Here is a 14,857-nt window from a genome sequence, read left to right as displayed (position 1 = left end):
CACTCCAGGCAAATTGGCAACAGAAAGTAATTTCTCTCAGCGGCTATCTAATAGTTCATCGACTTCAACGCCGCCTATGATTGCATCAAGGTAGAATTGTACATGGCCATGAGAGAATTCGGCGTACCTACTAAATTGATAGGACTGACTAGGCTGGTCACTGTGCGAGGTCACATAAAATCAGTAGAATCACTCTCCAGACCACTCAACATCTGCAACGGCCTAAGACAGTATGTCCTACAACCTGGTTAAAACAAAACCTTATTAAAATCGGATTACTGTCTGTCTGGTCTTATGTCTGTCTATCACATGCACATGCACACTTACTTCGGTTGCGATCGAAAACAAACTGAACCGAATGGAACCGAGTATGTGTGAAAAGAATAATCCAGCTGAGGAGCGTAGAGAAGTAGAGTCTTATTTGGAGGACTTAGCTTTCATATGGAGTGAAAATGTTTGAGTTGGCCGAGTTTATCAAGAGCAAATATAACATGTACGGGGTCATCCAAAAATGGTGAGAGGTATTAGGATACTTAATAAAAGGTCGCGAGAAGAAAACAGAGTTCCGAAATAGCAGCCGAATCCCATAGGTGAGCCAATTTAAATCGTCTGCCTTGCCATCGATTTACAGTCCAACAAAAGAGTACAAGAAAATTAGGGGATTCATTTCGTTAAGCACCTAGAAGAAAAAGAGGGATACACTCCGAGAAAATGCACTAAACATTCGGAAGGAGGAAAGTAGTTAGGATGCTGGCAAGGGAAGCGAAGTTTGAGGCAAATGATAAAGGTGAATGAACTTAAGTGACGAGAAAAAGTAATGAAGAAAGCGACAGTATTGATTGGCCCTTAAGCGAGTGTTATGTGAGCCAAAGCAACAATTGAAAAAGATCAAAGCTTGCTATTGAAAAGACTTAGGTGGAAATGTCAGTAGGATCCGAAAAGCGTGTACTCAAGTGACCACAACACAACTACTACGTTTTCTTTTTGTACCATGGACATTGCCCCTTATAGACTTTCCGGGTTGGACCATCTTCATCCATATAGATTAAGTGACCCGCCCACCGCAACCTGTTGAGCCGGATTTTATCCACGACCAGATGGTCATGGTATCGCTCATGGATTTCGTCGCTATCCAGCCAGAAAGAATGCTTTAAGGGGCTCTGCTTAAAGGCGAACGTAAACGCATGGGGGTGCATCCAAGTGATGGTACGACTAAGAGCTCCTTCACATCTACAGATCACGTTGTCTCCTACAACAACGAGAGATGAGTTGTTATGCGGTAGAATAGGGCTCAGCAAAGCTCCAAGACGGAATACTGAAAAAGGCCCCTTTGCTGTGATATCTAAACTAAATTCATAAAGTGAGCCATTATTCAATAGATACATTCTCTTCTAGACACTATGGGTAAATTGTTGGAATGGGCGATCCACAACCGATTGTTCCCAGTTGTTGAAAGCTAAGGAAGCTTTTAGATCTGGAGTATGCATTTCGCAAAGCTGGATCAAGCATTGATGTGCTCAATTTGGTTAGTACCTTGCCGGAGAACGGAGTTCGTGATAAGTATGGTGGTCCAGAAAACACTTTGTGCTCGCGACGCTCAACATGATGAATGTATTCAGTCGGCCAATTCGAGTTTTATACCGAAGTCCTTCGCTACAACTGGTGTACCTCTCTGCCCCTCATTACAGTAACGGAGCCGGTGGTATGGCACTAATAACGAACCCAAGGAGAAAGCAGTTTCCGCGTGTGTTTCTCAGGGTTCCGTACTAGGCTTACAGGTATGGAACATTATGGCTAAGTTGTGCTTATGCGAAGCAACCATCGTTGACAAGGCTTAGCTATACAGCTCTGAAATAACACTTGCTAAACAAATGAAAGTGGTCCTCATTACTTTCACAACAGACCTGTTAATTATATCATTACTTCCAGGCAGATCATCAACTCCGCCATGCTATTAACATAGCATATTGGTCCCGAGCCCAGGTAAACGGGGAGGGTTTGAGGCAACGCACTTTGTACTATTCTCAATAAAACAAAAGACATAAATAATAGTATAATTGTTAGTCCATTATGCTAAATCTTATCTGATCTCTCTTGGTCACAGGTCCCGTGGCAGGCCGGTCAAGTAAATGCATCCAATGTCGTTAGAAAGAACATGATTGGATCGAGAAAGAGCCCTTCAGAAAAAGCGCTTGATATCTGGGCTCTGTGAAAACCCGATGGTCTGGTGCCAAAAGCTGCTATATAGAACACGAACGCGGTAAAAATCGTTATTAACTTCCCTATGTTGACGGCGCACGCACTCGATACGGTGTTGTCATTTCCATCTCAGAGGGTTTGTGTAATGTCACTAAAGAAGTCGAATGATTTGATGACCGGTTGATGAAGCTCACCATTATATCAGCTGATTGCTCTATTCAGTTTTTCACTGCATACGTATTACAGACAGGTTGACCTGATGCCAAGAAAGATGTGTTCTGGCAACTTCACGATGAGAAGACCTACAACGGGCCTGCTGATAACTATATCATTGCCGGTGACCTTAATGGCCATTTGGGTGAAAAAGCAGACGGTGAAAGATGCCATGGGGAAAAGGGATTTAGAGCGCGCAAGCGTATAATCGATTTTGCAGACACTCATGACCTTGTACTTATGAATACATGGTTCATCAAACGATTGTTTCATCTTCCTACATTCTATAGTGGGAATATTAAAATGCAGATTGACTATATATTCTCATAACACGCCGACATTTTATGACCGTCACTGATTGCAAAGCTGTTCTCTATGAGACCATCGCACCTCAACATCGACTGTTGATTGCCATCCTGCGAATCAAGCTCACCGATAAAACTGTGTGAGGAACGCACTGGCCCGCCGCGCATTAAATGGTGGCAATTATATGAGAAAAAAGAAGAAATGATCTCAATTACGCGATTACCAATAATTACGATTGTGGAAGAATCGTGGAACCACATGAAAGACACGATCCACAAAGCTGCAACTCTCGGGGTCGGCTTTGGAATGACGATGCTGAAATGAAGGTCCGCGAAAAGAAACGCACCACAAGTTTCTCGACAATAAAACGCTGGCCATTTGGAAAATTTATAGGAATGCCAACCGGGAAGCAAAGAAAGCGATCGCGACCAGTCCATTACAAAAATCTTTACGATAAACTAGACCCAAGGAATGGCGAGAGAGATCTGTATCGACTGGCTAAAAGCCGTAAGGAACGCACACAGGATATCGAACACTTTTGTTACATTAATGACAAGACTGGTACTTTGCTTACCACGCGAGATCATTGAAATAACCGTGAATCAAGCCGGATTTCTTAAGAACTGAGAAACACCGTGAGAAGCATCGCCCTCTTTACATTGTATTTCTGGATCTGGAGAAAGCGTCTCGCCATGTGGCAACACCTAGTACCAGAAGAACTCTACCACAATCCGAAAAGTAAAGTTCAAAGTGTGGCGGGTGTATCGGAACCGCTTCTTGTCTCTGTCGGCATTCATCAAGGTAGCGCCCTCTCACCACGCCTCTTTGTTCTTGTTATGGGCACTGCCACACGGAACATCCAATGTTCAGCGTCCTATAGACTGCATTAGGCAGATGATGTTTTCCTGTCTAATAGCAAAAATGATCTCGAGCAATTTGTCCAAAAATGGAAGGATAGCCTCATGCAACACGGTCTTAGATTGAATCCGAATAAAACCGAGTTTTGACTACCGATCCCCATGAAACAGGTACAATCACTGTCAGCGGCAGTGACCTGCCCAGAATTGGGTATAAGGAATATTTGTGCTGTGTTGGTTACCCAATGTGCTGTAAAAGTTAAGTATCTATATCAAATTGCGCGAGAGGCGGCTTGGATGATATGGTCACCTAATCCGCTCTAACGATTGGCCTGCGCATGGAAGTCGATGATAAGCGACTAAAAGGCCGACCGAAACAACAGTGGTTTGATACGCTGCATGGGGATTTAAATGCCTCGCCATTGCACCCAGATCAGGCATTTGATAGAACCAAATGGAGAAGCCGATCACAACCGAAACCGATCAACGAACCGACCCCGCTTGTGAACGGGACAAAGGCTAAAGAAAAAGAGGACTTCCAAGGAGATCATCACATTATAATATAATATAAAGTGGGAATAAAAAAAATAATTTTGCCGCCCGAGACCGTGTTTTTCCTTGATATTTATCTGTACCCCCCAAATCCAACCCGGCAAGACCGTTTAGATAGATACTTTTGATGACAGCAAGTATTTCGGGTCTATGTCCTTGGGAAAACGGGGGGAAATTCGGCGTACCTTCACAAATTCTTGGAAGTAAGGTTTGCGGTTTAAAATGAAGGATCATGGACAGAATATCATATGAATCTTTTACGCCTCATATAAAGTAAATTTGGTAATACGTTACCCCACAGTTCCTAGCTTTCAAAATTTATTCTTTCCTAGTTTGTTTCCAATTCTAATCCCATTCCGTAGGGGCCGATTCAATCCATTTCTGATAAAATATCAATTTTCACTGAAAAGTCGAATTCAAAAGTCGCCCCCAGCATAATCGGCTGCCACTGACAGGAACAGTAAAAGAAATTCGCACAATCTGTTTCGTCGCTTCATTTCACTACTGTGCAATGTCCTTCCATGTTAAGCACACAAGGCGAAATATGATGGGGAGGAAGAGGATGTAACAGGCTGTTCTCGATTCGCAATGTCTGAGCTTCGGCGACTAGCCTCAGATTCGAGTCAGTGTTTTCGCGACATTCAACCTGTTAGCAAGTCCGGTCCTCTGGCATTGAAGCTCTCTTCCCGCATCGGCGGTGTCATGCTACTCGCGTGTCCTTTCGAACGTATTTGTGTCTGGCGTTGGATGGAGACAGGCCTTACGGCGGCTGCTAATCCCTTTTTCAAGTGATTTCCTTATTGAAGAGGGTAAAATTTAAAATTGATTACAATCAGTGATTCTGAGGTGCAATGCGGGAACTTGGCATGGGGGTCCTTTGAAGTGAGTTCGTTGAAGTTAATGCATGACAGGAAGCGGGTAATCACCCGGCAGAAAGCAGATTCACTCTGAATGGAATTTGCCGTTGCAAGTGCTCAAATGTATCTATTTAACAATTATCTAGCGGTGTACTGACGCGGATTGTGTAATAGGGTGAACAGCGGCGACCTTTGGTGCATCGTCCTTGTTCATGCCTTCGGTGTTGTTCCCGGCAGCGGCGGATGCAATTACCAAGCCAGAAGCTGTTAACTCGGTGCGGTGAGGGAAGTGAAGGTGAAGTGTTAAAATATTGTAATCGGTTAATAGTGCATTGTTCCTAGGCACACACAAGTGTAAGAAACTAAGTGTCAGACGGCGGAAAAACACGGAACTGAAGGAAATTTATAGTTGTTACCCTCAGCCGAGTGTTGACCCGTAAATGAGCAGTGCAGCTTTGTGAAGAACGTCGCATCAACCACGCCACCCCACCCTATCCTTGGGCTCGAGTTGACTACAGGTAAACAAATCAAACAGTTATTTTGTCGGTAGGTTGTGTTTGCTTACCTGGACAATAGACAATGGCTGACAATGAAGAGAATATGCTCAGTGGAAAAGCAAACTGAGCGCTTCACTTTCGCAAACCACTTTGAACCGGTATTTCGTCGAAAGCAGCGAAAGTGAGCTGGATGTCTACCAGTTCGAGTGATTGACAGGCACGTGTTGGTGTTCCATGTACCTTGGGATGTCACTGTTGAATTGATGATTCGTCCTGTGATATTCAATTGGTGTCAGGTGATATTCAGAAGGACGCAATCACTCACAATAATTATCTTTCGAATGGTTTACTATGCAACGCTGAGTTGTCATTGGAGTCTTACTTACGAGGATGGACAATAAAGGGTTAGTTAAGGATTATTGGACATTTAATTAATTATGTTGGGAAAGCGAATTTAAAATTGTTGCATAAATGCAATTCTTGATTTCGAATTGCATAGTTGAATAGAAACCTTAAAATTAAGGTAAACAGAAATGCGATGAATCATGGGGGTTTGGGGTTTTTATGATGCGTAATGTCGTCGATACTATGGTAAAATGTATTTTTGGCTATTAGAATTTTTTCTTCTTTTTTAGTGGGGCACTAGCCAGTGACGATTCCTGACCTAGCAGATAACTGGCTTCCGGTTTCTTCGAACAAATGATCGCGTCTCCCAATTTGAAGAAGAAGAATTGTTTTGCTGCCCATGTGGTTTGAGTCGTTCCGTTCCACTTGCTGAACTTAATATGTTTTGATGTTCGTGGTTCGCCAAGTTTCTCTTAAAACTCACCTACACTTACGCGCGTTTACCTGTAATGCGGTTCACCCCTTCCCCACGACTTTTCGAGACGCCAGCACTTCTCCATAGTTCTTTTTTAAGTGTCCTTCTGGTGACCCATTCTTCGATCATCTTGGTGACCCCATAGCGAAGTGAGTTTTGACCTAGCAAAATTTAAGAGCGGATTAGGTGTCCGCCAGCGTGGATACGTCTTTCGATTTAGACACGACGATTCGCGATAGTCATGCCTGAGCATTCCACGGGACGCAGAACGTGGTTTATTTCAATTCTTGTAGTTGGCACTTTAGAGGACGCATTGGAAACTAAAAGGCGAAGGTGATATATGGTGACGTCGAAAAGGTGATAGTAGCCATTCATAAGAAGCTTGACCGGGAAGAAGTCAGTCAGAAGAAAAAACGAGTGGGTAATACTAACGTATACGAGTGCAGGATAAATTCTAATCCACCTCAGCGACGTAGTACTACATATATGGAGGAGGAGTTATTATTAAGTAGTGGCTATTTTATACAAAGGCATGTAACCAATTTTTTGTTCACCGATCCAGATTGCTTTTAAAACATTATTCAAATCGATCCATAGCCTCGCTGTCTATATTATATAACAGTTAACTCACTTTGGCTGGGTCGACTTTCATCTATGTACGGCGTTCGTAACTATGTTTTCCCAAACTCTCCTGTTTACCCCATGTTCTTGTCATGTTCGCCGACCAAGTTCTTTCTTTGAAACAGTATTAGGCCATTGATCTTAGTATTGAGATAATTGCATTTATAGATTTTAGACAAGGCGGCGAAAGCGGTAGCATCCAGCTGGGTGCCACCGTCCTATCTATCCTAGATATATAAATTATTCAATGTTTTGATGAGCCATCAGACTGAGAACCTTGATTTTGTTGGTATTTAACTTCAGTGCAGTTCTATCTGTTTATTTTTCCAAATCCAGAGCCATTTGGTCAAGGTCAATGACCCTGTGTGAGAACAAACCGATGTCATCAGCATGGTTGAGTGTTCGAGGAGAGATGTCATCTTTCACTGAACTCCTCCACATCCTCCGACAACCCTCTGAGATCCTATAATAGCGAATACTGTATCCGCATGTTACGGTGACTAGTCATTTTGATTAAGAACCATGGCAAAATGTTCTTTTTATTTCTTCTGTTGCTCGTCATTGTGGATGAGAAGTCGACCGTTAACGTCCTTCACAGAACCATCGAAAGCGTTCTGCGGCATCTTCCGCTTCCCTGACCAACGCAATAACAAATTTCCTTTTGCTACGGCGCATACTAGGCTGAACTTCACGGGATATTTTTCGGCATCGCAGTTCGAGCGCGTCACTTCGGCCATCACAGCGGTCACGTCTTTAACTCCCTTCCGTTCATTGTATCCATCTTCGGGACGTGGCCGACGACTTGCTTAGCTCCCAAGAAGATTGCATTTTGGATGGCGACCTAATGGTTTTCATTATTCTCAGGCGTCCGATCAGGAAAATATAGATTTTCACTGCCAGCGACACCTGGATCATACACAAATAACCGATGTTGAACTTGGGGGTCGCAGCTCTCCAACCCTGCTGGAAGTGACGAAAGCAACTCGGAGGCGAAGGTAAGCGGCTACCAGATGTTGATCCTTTTCGAGGCCGGTGTGCGCTCCATTCCAATCCACAAATCTCTCACCATTTTCGTCAATTTCGCGAAGACTGCGTTTCCTCATCACATGTTCGAGCTAAGTATTGCCACAGCACACCTTGTTATTCAGATCACCCATCACGATCACAATGTCATCTTTTGAAAGCTTCTCCTAAACTGCGGGTAAGTAAGTAGTAGTAAGTACCTTCTCGACTATATTGAAGGTCTCTGTTCGTTTATAGCAACAGATGCTCCTTAGCTTGAATCGGAATTTTGTAGTCAGAAGTCTGTCAAAAATCATCTCCCCGGTTAAAAGGGCACACTTTGCGATAGCCGGCAGAAACAAACCGACACCGAATTCGCGTGTACTCCGCTTTCCAGAGTACAAAAGCCCATTGCCATTAGTGTGGCTATATGGAGAGGAGCATTCTCCAGAGTCGCCCATTTTACCTTCCTTCGACCTAGAATTTTCACCTTATATTGCTGGAATTCTCGCTCAAGTTGGAGAAAGTGAGCATTCTGGGAACTTTCGCTACTATTATTGGGGAGCGTACAAACATTCCAGAAAGTCCCTTTCCGAACCGTTGGAGACGTTTGGATAGTAGCGAAATTTAAAAAATTGCAGGTTTCTAGCCCACAAATTTCTATTCCTTTTAGTGCCCTTTAACGGAAAATAGGGAAGGCTTTTTTGTCAGGGTACATAATAACATCGCCGGTAACAGGTATGATTATTAGATACGCAGTTCATTGTTCCGATAGACTGCAAACTTAATTCCAATATGGTTAAGTCTAAAGAGGGGTTTGTTCGCTGCAGTGATTTTTCGTGTTGTATTTCGCTTAAACTATTTATTTTTGACCTGTTCTCCCTTACCCGATTTTTTCAGTACTTCACTCCACTCCATTTTCAGTGTACGCTGGACAAATTTTTTAGAAGCGAGTATTTTGATATCGTAAGTTCGGCAGAACTCCTTAGTTGGTTGGTATATGTACATCGACGTCATGTTCCCAGCTTTTTTTCAGCATTTATTATAATTGATGGATTATTTTAAAAATTAATTAAAAACTCTTCCTCTTGAAGTACATAGAAAAAACTTAAAAATCATATAGTATTGTAATTAGGATTAATTAGAATTGTTGTATAGATTTAGAATAGTATATAAGAATTTAATAAAAGCAATTATTAGCAGACGTGTAGCACTGATGAAGTGGTTACCGAAATCCCGGTATGTGCGAATAAAAAAATATACTAGCGAAAAGCAGAAGCCGTGTAATTATCTCAAATAAAGGGAAACAGACACAGCGAGGAAAAATAACAGAACCGCTACTAAATACCTGGCGACCAAACCCATGGTCCAAATAGACGTCAACTGTATGCAGTTGCAAAACAAGTGAGGAACAACTAGACACCTATGAACTGACTATTGCATTTTTTTTGGTAATCGAAACGCCTCAACTCGTCCTAAAGTGTCTATTAAACCGATCTGCTGCGATTAAAATAAAATAATTCAAACACCGTCACGGGAACTTTCGCATCTAAACAAAATATATAGTGAAGGAAACATTTATGGAATTATTAAATCTATATAAGTTGTGGAAAAATTGGTTGGATGTCCACGAAATTGTCGACAGATTTTACTAGCCATAATGTCCCCAATCTTCCTCGCTCTCCAAAAGTCTTAGCTTCAACAATGAAGGGAGGATATCTCTGTGTGGATACTGTTTGAGATACCTTACCTCTATCGACTCAATTCGTCATGCTTCCAGCTGCTAAACAGTGGATTCCATGCTCTTTTTCAATCTGTGACTTGATACCGTCTGCTCTTCAACAAATGCGCGACTCCATGCTGGTTTGGCCTGACCAAGTTCTTCACCTGATGTTGTCTCAGTCAAGTATACCCGATAGCAGGCCGTACACGTAATTGTTTAGTTTTTGAGTCGCAATAGCAATCTCTTTTCATATACTATTCCTAAATTAAAGCACAGAGAGGACAATGGCCCGAGAGCTTCAAGTTAATTATCAATGAGTTTCTAGCAAGAAAGTATTGAAAAGCTACACCCGTCTCCGTCTCCGTCACTAATAGTAGTTTTTATTAAAGCAAAAAAAAAACAACAACTCAGGAGCAACTTGTTCCCTTCTTCAGTGTCGTGTGTCTACCAGCAGTAAATTGTTCGACCCTTCCGATGTTCTGCCTACTAATGCAAATAACAGAGGTGAGCCGTCAGACTGAGAATCTTGGTTTTTTAGCGTTTATCTTTTAGTCTATGCTTACCTACTTCTCCAAAACCACAATCATTGGGCCACGAACTAAGACTCGTTGGGTGAGCAAAAGAAGGTTGGGAAATCGTAAAGGCCGGTGGCTTTATTCTGTTTGGCCACGTTTATAGCAAAGATAATTTCCCTCCTGTTTGCATTCGCATGTTACGGTTACCACATGAGGTGAAACTTTGCCGGGTGTTATACGATGCAGAATTGTGGTGAAGTGGTCCTTGCATCTCCTCAGCTGCTGGTCTTCATGGATGAGGAGCCTATTAACAGGACAGGCCCTGTGCTCAAACAATGTGCTACCGATGAGGAGGCGGTGAAAGTTGCAAAAGTCTATAAAGCTTTCGTTGTTGTTGTCATTTTAACAGGGTAGTGCCAGGCTACATTTCGCTAGACTACTTACTCGGAAGGGCACAAATGGATGTGTTACCCCAGCCACCCCTTAAGAATCTTTCGATTATTACATGTTAATGTAGTAAGTTCTCACCGGATACCGCTCGATTTCTTATGAATTGTTAATATATATATATGAAGTAGTTTGATCGAAACGATGTAAACTTCTTCAGATCCGTAAACTGCTTAAGAGCGAGGCAAAGGCTCTAGCTGCAAATGGAGAATCCTTTGAATGGGATTAAGATATTCTATGTTCTGATTTTTATGTAAAATAAGCAGAATATATTTCATATATCGGATATTATTCTAAAATCGTAGATAATATGTAAGTATTATTCGAATATTTTTATTTGATGATTGCAAGTGCGGATACTAATGTATTATATTTTTTTTTAATTCGAAATTTTTTAAATTGTTCATATTAAAGGTTAAGATATAGTGTAGTATTTTCTATCTTATTTAATAATAATATTGTCAAGGAACGTTGCACGGTGCCCTAAAAGAACGATTGTGCCTCTTTGCCGGTTATAGTATATATAAAGTAATAGTAAGTCAAAGAATTTCCGGGATGCATCTCCATTTTTAAGGTTTTGTGTAAACACAAAACCTTATTAAAATCGGTTTACTGTCTGTCTGTCTGTCTGTCCGTCTGTCTGTCTGTCTGTCTGTCTGTCCGACACACGCATTTTTCTCGGAGGCGGTTATAGCGATTGACACGAAATTTGGTATAAAGGTGGGAACTGTGAACGCTCACGCATACAGTGAATTACATCCTTTTACGTCCAATTTAAGGGGGGGTCCCCATACATGCAAAAGGGGGGTGTAAAATTTTTTTTCATCAAATATAGTCATGTGGGGTATCAAATTAAAGGTCTCGATTATCGATATCTGTTTAAATAAAGTTAAAAATAGTATATTACTACAATTTTTTGTAATTGGTTAGAAACACCCCTTACGTTCATCCTAGTACCATGAAATGTGATATAGGCTATAATATAGAGCATGATCCTACCAAGTTTGGTGGAAATCGCACTATTACTAACAAAGTTATAATACCTCAAATTTGTTGCTTCTTTGAAAATTGAAAATATGAATATCAATATCACCCGAAAGTGGATACTCTGACATAAAATATGGATATATTACGTGCTACGTACTAAGAAATACACAAAACCTTTCGTAGCTGAAGCGTCCAGCTTCCGGTTTCCCAACTTGTTTACTCCTATTTTTTTCCAGTCATCAGAGGCAGAGCTTTCTGACATAAGTTTTCACCATGTGTCTTCCAGAGTAGTTTTGGGTCTAGTGTGATTCCCAAATATTTGACTTCTGTTACTCACTTCGCCTCCATGACATGTAATCTAATGGATCTCAGGTAATTAAGCTTACGTTTCCTAGTGAATGACACTAATTTGGCTGGATTTATGCGCAGCCCCGCCTTCCTGCACCAGTTACTATTGGTTCGTAGTCCAGTTTGGATTCTGTCACATTGACTATCCTCATATTTGCCTCTACAAACTAAAGGAATTTCATTAGCGTAACCTCCACATTAATGGTGATATATAAATGAGTAGTGTTCATGACAATAGAACTTGCCCTCGTCGTTACGTTTATTTGCCTGCTCTGCCCGTTCAGGAGGCCAGGCTGTTTCGCACTCCCTTGCGGTGTACGGCATTTTCTTTCTCTGTGCATAATGTGATATCGAACGGTTTCTCGATGTCCAAAAAGAAAGTGTTACTTCTTTTGTTTCTATGGCACTCTGCATTACGTCTGTCTGCTGATATAGGGTAGTTACGGTTGACCGGAAAGTCCAGTATGTCTGTTGACTTGAATGTAGGGAATTTTGCATTAGAACGTTAATTCTAATATATGATCTTCTTCATCGTTTTAAGTACGAACGATGTCAGGTAGATTGATCTGAAAGATTGAGGGTGAAAGGGGTCCTTCTTATCCGCTTCGTGTATATCCGAAGGTTATGTTGCCTATTACCATTCTTAGCGCTCTAACCATTGAACCATCCGGACACATCATTATTCATTACAATATTCCCTTGAAAATACCGTAGATTCAGCCTCCGCTAGTGTCTGGAGTTCTTTTCCAATGTTGGAGCATTACCCGCCTTCTCCGACATGAAACATCCCTGCGTTTATCTGTCCGACTCGAGCCTTGGAAGGTCTAGGTCTTGGTTGTCCAGCTCCTCCTCTTCCGTGGGTAGCAGATCCACTTCTCTGCTGTCTCCAAGAAATATGTAAATGATAGGGCAGTTACAACGTTCAGTTGCCTTCAGAGATTGGTCATCTACCCCTATCGTGAGGAGTTTGGTTTTACCATCCTTGCTTCTGAAAATGCTCCATAACCGTGTGTGGAGATCTATGTTTTGAGTGATCAAACGCCTCCTCGCCCCAATCGCTACGTTTTTGGGAAAGTGGACTGCAAGTATATCATCCCCAGCACATGTCAACGGTTCCATTCCCTTCCATCCTGGCAATTTGGGGACTATAGTCCTTAGCTAGTCCGCCATGTCCTTAGTCATGCAGTCTGCCAATATAAAACCTGGTCGACAACTTATACCGGTGAACACGAGCTTGACTCCACTGCTTGACTTCCCAATAGTGACGCATTTTTAGTGCCAAAGGTACTAAATTTGGTACCTTTTGAAGTTGATCCGCACCTCAATACTTGTTCTCATTTTGCAGTACTTTTATATGTCTAGGTAATTTTCGCAAATATAGTCAGTTACCTCCCACTGCAAACTATCCAATGGACACGGTTCGCATAACACCCTGGATAAGAGGAGGTCTTTTCAAATCCTCGGTCTAGACCCGTAGCGTTTTGTTAACAGTATGGCCACCTCGTACAGGGTATGGCTATTACCACCCACTAAAGGTCTTACTAGACGAGAGGCTTGGCCCCTGGCGAGCCGCGCATTAACCCTGGAGAGAGATAGGTCTGTTCCTAGAAGGCTGTATTTCGCATCAGTCCACTACTTGACCCCCATTATCTTATTTAACAAAAGTTCTAAAATTCGATCGTTCCTTCCGAAGCTAATAGTTCCAAACTCATCCACTTGTCTAGTTTCCGCGCTTTGACCAGATTGTTTCTATATACAAATTAACCTTTTGTATACGAATTCAAATCATGTATAACATAAGAAAATGTCAACCGTGAAATCTATGTTTGCCTCAAAATCGCTATCGTTTAAAAATCAATAACCTCATATGGTTCTCTACACAGATTGGTCTGTTCCCATGCGGAAATGAATGAATAATTTTGCTGATTTTATGGTACTGCTCTTCCGGATTTGCAGATAGTAGAATGATGGATGAGGTTTTTTCCGAAAATGTGGATGTTATTGCCTCGTTCTTATAATGGCCAAGAACTTTTGTCCACCTTACCCAGGATGAAAGACATGACTTTATGCGCCCCTCAATGCATCTCTTCATTAGCATACTTGGTTGAATTCATCCTTTTATATATATGTATATAGCTCACTTAGGAAACAAAGATGTAATCTCCTTTCTAACCAGATATTGGCTCCAATTTCCGTTTTCGTTTTCAATCACTGTCTGTCCCGGAAGTTACTGGTTTAACTCCCTTTTTCGACCTTAAAATAGTAGTTTGCTTGGAGCATATTTCCTCCAGGACCGTAGTCCAATTTGTGCGAGAATTTGTCACGATTTAAAAAACAGAACCTTTTTCAAACTGTTGGCATATGGAGATTGTCCTCCGATTTGAATTTCAAAACAAAATCTGTTTCCTCGCCTTTCGGTCGGGTTGCTGGCCTCGCTTGTAATTTAACGAAGAATTTTCAAAACAAAATGATATATGAGACTGACTGATTGTATGAGATGGAGAGATAAGTTGCCTTGAGGTACGCTGGGTGACAGTGAGCCCGAATAATTGAATGAGATTAAGGGCATTAATCATGAGGTTTTTCCGAAAATGAGATTACTTTTACCTTGAAATCTGTTGAATGGGAAATTATAGTGTCAGAGTGGACTGGGTGATTCCTTTATTTGTTGTTTTCCAGGGTTTGTGGAATATATGGAGTTATATTCTTCGAAAGAGATGACCTCATGCATCTACTGACGAGTATGAGTAGGTAACGCATAGGTAGTCTGACCGATGGAATGGGCTTCATCCTTCCTATGTTTTTATACGAACTTAAATACTTTCGTTGGAATGTAAAAGTGCTGCCAGGCTGTTCCTCAAAGTAGAAATCATTTACTTACAAATTCTAAATGAATTCATCCGAAAGTTGAAG

At 41.6% G+C, this 14,857-nt stretch overlaps 1 protein-coding gene across 1 annotated transcript in view; it reads left to right on the top strand.

The window, feature by feature from the left end:
* Positions 1 to 5,352: 5,352 nt before the first annotated feature.
* Positions 5,353 to 14,857, top strand: part of LOC119648927 (adenylyl cyclase 78C) — a 386,778-nt gene continuing 377,273 nt past the window's right edge. The window contains exon 1 of the mRNA XM_038050837.1: positions 5,353 to 5,502. The gene's annotated coding sequence lies outside the window, so the exon portion shown is untranslated. The remainder of the gene's footprint in view (positions 5,503 to 14,857) is intronic.

The sequence above is a fragment of the Hermetia illucens genome, chromosome 2 (genome assembly GCF_905115235.1).
Source record: "Hermetia illucens chromosome 2, iHerIll2.2.curated.20191125, whole genome shotgun sequence".
In the NCBI taxonomy this organism is placed as follows: Eukaryota; Metazoa; Arthropoda; class Insecta; order Diptera; family Stratiomyidae; genus Hermetia; species Hermetia illucens.
Note: the sequence above shows the minus strand (reverse complement) of the source record. Positions and strands in the feature narration are given on the sequence as shown.